This window comes from Ctenocephalides felis, unplaced genomic scaffold, assembly GCF_003426905.1.
Source record: "Ctenocephalides felis isolate EL2017-DRISC unplaced genomic scaffold, ASM342690v1 CF-g0.4_SCAFFOLD_01170, whole genome shotgun sequence".
In the NCBI taxonomy this organism is placed as follows: domain Eukaryota; kingdom Metazoa; phylum Arthropoda; class Insecta; order Siphonaptera; family Pulicidae; genus Ctenocephalides; species Ctenocephalides felis.
The window spans coordinates 41959166-41965876 of NW_020537324.1; positions in this window are offsets into that span (position 1 = coordinate 41959166).

Sequence of the window (6711 nt, forward strand, 5' to 3'; positions counted from 1 at the left end):
GTTTTGTGCAACGATCGACCGAGCCGTATTTTTGTAAATCGCAGAAAAGTGAAAAAATTTTTGTCCACGTTTTAGCGCGCAATTCTGAATCGATTAAATGTCAAAAAAAAAAAATTTCTCGATTTTTATGATTTTTTTTCATCGTAGATACCATAGTCTTATAGATCATACTAAGTTATTACGGCCCTACGACAAATCGTTTAATTTTAAAAATTTGTCAAAGTTTGCAAAAATTGGTCGACGTTTTCTCAAAAAAGCCTGAACCGATTTCACAAATTTAAAAGTCATTTGATATATCTCAATGAGGACTAAGTTTGTCAGTTTTGTGAGACAATCTGCCAAGCCGTTTCTTTGTAATTTGAAAAAAGTGTTAAACTTTTCGTCCACATTTAAGCTCATATTACTGAATCGATTTTAAAAAATCAAGAACTGTTCGAAAGATATTAGTTGAGAATGATACTAATAGGTTTTAGGTGGAAATCTACAGAGCCGTTTTCTTGTAAAATTATAATTAGACGATTTACTTGGTGTAAAGATAGATTACTTGGTAATAATAAACAACATTAACATCAAACCATTAAAGTCCTTTGAAAACTGGTTCAATTATAAAAATTATTGATTTGTGAAATTTGTTTTTAGAAAATTCTCGAGTTAACGTGCTCGTTCGTTTTCAATTATGTGTAATAAATCTACTCGGAATACTTTTTCACTCAAAAATTAATTTATTTTTTATTGATTAAGTCGATTATTTACACATATCGGAAAGTTCGTGCAACTTGCCTCAAGGCTAAATACCAATACCAACTAGTTTTTGTTTTTGTTTTATTTGAAATATTAATATTTTTATAGTTGTATTTTTTATTTTAGTGATAATAAATAACTAAATTTCGAGCGTTCAAAGCAGATATAATAAACCAAAAGAAAAAATAGAAATTGATATCTATAGTAATTTTGATGCATTGTATCAATTGTATCAATACTATACTATACTATACTATTGTATCAATAATTCACATGGAAATAAAAATTAAACAAAAATAGTAATAATAATAATTTTTATAAATGATTCCGAATTTGAATGGCCGCTCATATTTTATTAATACTGACATTCTAAATATGATAATTTCAAATTAATATTTTTGTATTTTAAAATACAAATAGAATGTTCAAAATAGAATTTGAAAATAAAAGTTATAAAATCAAGAGCGGCCAGGAATCTATTAATGTAGATGTATGTGACAACACACAATTGTTAGAAAAATTATCATTGTCAATTTATATATTTCTATCTAGATGTAATGTATCAGCATTTTTTTTTTAATTTTTGAATATTTTGAATATGATACAGGATTCTCATACAGGTTTATTTAGACAGGAATCGCGCGCTTTTTAAACATCATATTCAAAACATTAAACTGAATCTGACGCAGAGTATTTTGATAATTTATTAAAATTCGAATGAAATAAATAAGTTATCAGACAAGATTAAACAACTTTTGATAATAATAAATTTGTAAAAAAGAGAGATCTTCCACCTTGCGAATATTCTTATGCAAATAGTTTTTTTTTATTTTACTATCCTAGTAGACACTTCATTTCATATCAAAATAAATTAATGCACTACCATTAATATATATATATATATATATATATATATATATATATATATATCTTATATATAAAATTCTTCTGTAACAATGTAAGTTTCATTAATCCTCCTAAAACTATAATTCGGATTTTCATGAATCTTCTTGAAGTTTGTTCGGGAATTTTTAACTTCCCGAAGGAGAAGTTTATGTTTTCATCAAAAAAATCCGAATCGCTAATTTATGTTTTCTCGACGTTTCGAGCCATTCTGAATCGAATGAGACCAAATTTGGAAAAAGTATGTGTGTGTGGGTGTGTGTGTGTGTGTGTGTGTGAACAGATTTTTTGCCGTAAATCGAACGTTTTCTCCAAAACGGTTGGACCGATTTCAAACATTTAAAAGCCATTTGATGTATCTCGATGAGGACTATCCGTCTCTGAGTTTTGTGCGTCGATCGGCCGAGCCGTTCTTTGTAAATGCAGAAAAGTGAAAATTTTTCGTCCACGTTTTAGCCCGCAATTCTGAATCGATTCTGAAAATTCAAAACCGTTCGATAGATATTGGTTGGGAATCGTGCTGATTAGTTTTTGGTATAGATCGGCCGGGCCGTTTTCTTGTAATAAAGTTTTTAAAAAAAAATTTTGACGATTTTTATGATTATTTTTTTGACAAAAGATACCATAGTTTTCTAGGTCATACTAAAATATTACGGCCCTACGACAACTGGTTCAGCTTTAAAAATTCGTCAAAGTTTGCAAAAATCAGTATGGTCTTTTTGGCATTTGTCAAAATTAGACTTTTGATCGACGTTTTCTCAAAAACGCCTGAACCGATTTTAGAAATTTAAAAGCCATTTGATGTATTTCGGTGAGGACTATCGTTTGTCAGTTTTGTGCAACGATCTGCCAAGCCGTTTCTTCGTAATTTGAAAAAAAGTGTTGAACTTTCCGTCCACATTTAAGCTCATCCTACCGAACCGATTTTAAAAAATCAAAAACTGTTCGAAAGATATTAGTTGGGAATGGTGCTGATTAATTTTAGGTGAAAATCTACCGAGCCGTTTTCTTGTAATTAACTGTTGAAAAAAGTGTTAAATTTTCGTCCACATTTAAGCTCATCCTACCGAACCGATTTCAAAAAATCAAAAACTGTTCGAAAGATAATCATTTGGGAATGATGCTGATTAATTTTAGGTGAAAATCTACCGAGCCGTTTTCTTGTAATTAACTGTTGAAAAAAAGTGTTAAATTTTCGTCCACATTTAAGCTCATCCTACCGAACCGATTTTAAAAAATCAAAAACTGTTCGAAAGATATCATTTGGGAATGATGCTGATTAATTTTAGGTGAAAATCTACCGAGCCGTTTTCTTGTAATTAAATGTTGAAAAAAAAGTGTAAATTTTCGTCCACATTTAAGCTCATCCTACCGAACCGATTTTGAAAAATCAAAAAACTGTTCGAAAGATATCATTTGGGAATGATGCTGATTATTTTAGGTGAAAATCTACCGAGCCGTTTTTCTTGTAATTAACTGTTGAAAAAAAGTGTTAAATTTTCGTCCACATTTAAGCTCATCCTACCGAACCGATTTTGAAAAATCAAAAACTGTTCGAAAGATATCATTTGGGAATGATGCTGATTAATTTTAGGTGAAAATCTACCGAGCCGTTTTCTTGTAATTAATGTTGAAAAAAAGTGTTAAATTTTCGTCCACATTTAAGCTCATCCTACCGAACCGATTTTGAAAAATCAAAAACTGTTCGAAAGATATTAGATGGGAATGGTACTGATTAATTTTAGGTGAAAATCTACCGAGCCGTTTTCTTGTAATTAACTGTTAAAAAAAATTTAAGCCGTTTTTCATGGAACTTTTTTTGGCGATATACATCATGGTCTTACAGAACTTACTGTAATATTACGGCATTACGACAAGTAGTTTAATTTTAAAATTCGTCAAACTTTGCTAAAATTATTATCGTTTTTTTTTAAAGGATTGATGAAGTATATTATTTACACATTTTTTTGATCAAGTCGAATATTTACACATTTCGGGAAGTTCATGTAATTTGCCTCAAGGCTAAATACCAAACCAACTAGTTTTAGAATGTTTTGATTCATAGAAATATAGTTAGATTGTAGAAATAAATGGAAAAAATTACAAAAAAAACGCTTATCATTGTTTTTCCATTTATCATTGTTTAAGGCATAGTTTTGACATTAAAAACAAAAGACGACTGTCATTTGCCAATCATTTCTATATACTTATAGGCTAACACAATATTAAAATATATATATTTATGATCATGAATAAGAAAAATGTAAGGACTACATTATTATTGCCAAAAGAAGCTGAGATGTGCTAAAAATTAAAATAATATAAGATTTAGTATAAAATACAGTCAACATCTGACAGGTGATGCATTTTGCCCATGCGTCTGTCAGTGATCGCACATAAAACTTAGCCTACAATTCACTTTGACTAATTATTATTTTTTAACTTTTAAATGCAGTCGTGTTTTGCCTTACTTTACTAAATCACGATACAAAAATAATTTATTTATTTAAACAATTATTTAGAAGTTTCCTTGTGTCAAAAATTCATATGTTTGGCATTGGATACGAAATATTTACTCATTTACTAAAAGTAAAAATAATTTAGAATCATTTGCCACTTCCCGGGGGGATGACATTTCTTTTCAGTGGTTCTATTGTATCTCTTTCAAACTAACGTCGGATATCGATAAAAGAACTAATTAGAATAGAAAAATGTTTAATAATGTTTTTCAAAAAAGAAATTACTTTTCAAGTTTCACTGGCTACTTTGAAAAATTTGTTGTTTTTTGCGTTTTTCATCGTTTTTGGCAATTATCTCTAAAAATATACATTTAAACGAAAATCATGTAATGAACAAAATTATATCAATCAAAATCCTAATAAAACGGTGTTCTATAAATTGTTTTAAGAACAATATTAAGCTAGATATGAAAATGGGCTTTTATAGTACTCAAAATAAGCTTTTAAATTAGTACTTCTGCGTGTAATATGAGTAAGCTATCATGCAGATAAAAGACGCATACAATATTTTTTTCGTTTAAAGCAAATAGTTTTTGAGTGCCATTTCCACCAAAATTAAAAAAAAACGTATTCCCTCTGGAATCAACTTGGTTTAAGAGATCTTGACGGATTCTAGAAAATACCATAACTTTAGTGCAAAGGATTTCCAAAAAGCTCATGATTTCATGAAAAAAAATCTATTTAAAAAAATACAAGGTACGTAAAAGGTATATAAATGAAAATTCAAGGTCTTTTACTGAACAATTATTGCTTTTTATTATTTTTCTGTTACACAAATATTGATAGTGTACAACCAGAATGTCTTTTGAGTCCTTCAATCCTTTGCCATTTCAAAATAAGAGAAGTTACGGTAAAAATTTGTAATAGAGAAAGTTGTAGCTCATGTAATTACTTTTAAAATAGTGTATTGCAAGTATTGATAAAATCAGAATTATCTTTTTATAATTCAATTAATCCGGTGGGTGGTGACGGAGTGCAAATTGTTTTCACTTCTGAATTTAAGATTAAGATTAGCCTATTTCCGACACACGGTTTTTTCCTCTCCATTTACTGCAATTTTGTTAATCGTAGGTTGATAAAGCACATGCGAACAGGATTTGACAAATTAATTTACTTCAAATATAAACTTAAGTAATAATGTATATAAATTTATTAGTGAGAAAAATGTAATTTAGATATAAAAATTACTAAAAGCCAGTTAAAATATATAAAAATTATAGGCAACATTATTGAAGCCATTATTTTGGGTAGAAAAAACCAATGTGATGTTGTACCTTTACCAGGAATGCTATTTATTAATTCTTTCTGAATTTGTTATACCCTTTAAAAAACTTCAATTTTCAACACGTGTAAATTTTGCTATAAATCACAAAGGCAGGCGATGATTTTTTGTGTGATAAATTTGGAAAGTCAATGTTTTAGTCGTGAATAAACAAAAAATCATTCATTTTTACATCCACACCTACAGGCATGACTAAAAAATTGTATAACCCTTGACATTAAAATGAATTGAGCTATTGGAAATAAATTTCTACTCTAAATTGCAGTGTTTAATTTTTATTATATTATTTTATCAAACATATTTTAATATTTGTTAAAGGGATAATTAAAGTGTTAACTGTGGGAATTGAGAATCATCATTTTATTTGAAGCAGTTCTACATTCACTCATTTATTGATGCAAATAGTAATTCGAAAAACAATAATTATTAATTTTAACTGAACGGTAAATATTAGTACAGGATATTGAAAAAATGCAGAGTTGGGTACAGGACAACGTCTGTCGGGTCATCTAGTATTTATATATATATATATATGATAAAAATTGTTTCATGGGCATCCATCCAATAACTAAAAAAACAGTTTTAATGCAAAATGTTTTAATTAAGAGAACATACGTTTCGGGTCCAGATTTGACCCATCTTCAGTGCATACAAATAATTTTTTTTAAAAAAAATATAACACAAAGAACAACACAAAAATGTAAACGAAAAAATAAGTATGAATAAAAAATTGAAAAAACATCAAGTTATGAAAATTGTAAAAATTAAAATAAATAATATGTTTTATTGTAAAAAAGGTTATTCCAAAAACACATCTTGTTAGTTTGGAGACAGAATTACGTATGTCATTGACATTGATGTGTTATATTTTTTTAAAAAAAATTTATTTGTATGCACTGAAGATGGGTCAAATCTGGACCCGAACGTATGTTCTCTTAATTAAAACATTTTGCATTAAAACTGTTTTTTTAATTATTGGATGGATGCCCATGAAACAATTTTTATCATATTATTTCACCATCTGAAGAAAAACCTCTCGCTTATATATATATATATATATATATATATATATATATATATATATATAATTATTATTATATTATATATATATATATATTATATATATATAATATATATATATATATATATGGAGCGCTTTGGGTCTGAACTTTTTTTACTGTTTTCCAATTCGTTTGAAATTTTGGAATTAGGCTCATTTTACTCTCAAGTCAAAAGTATATGTATATATATATCTTATATATAAAA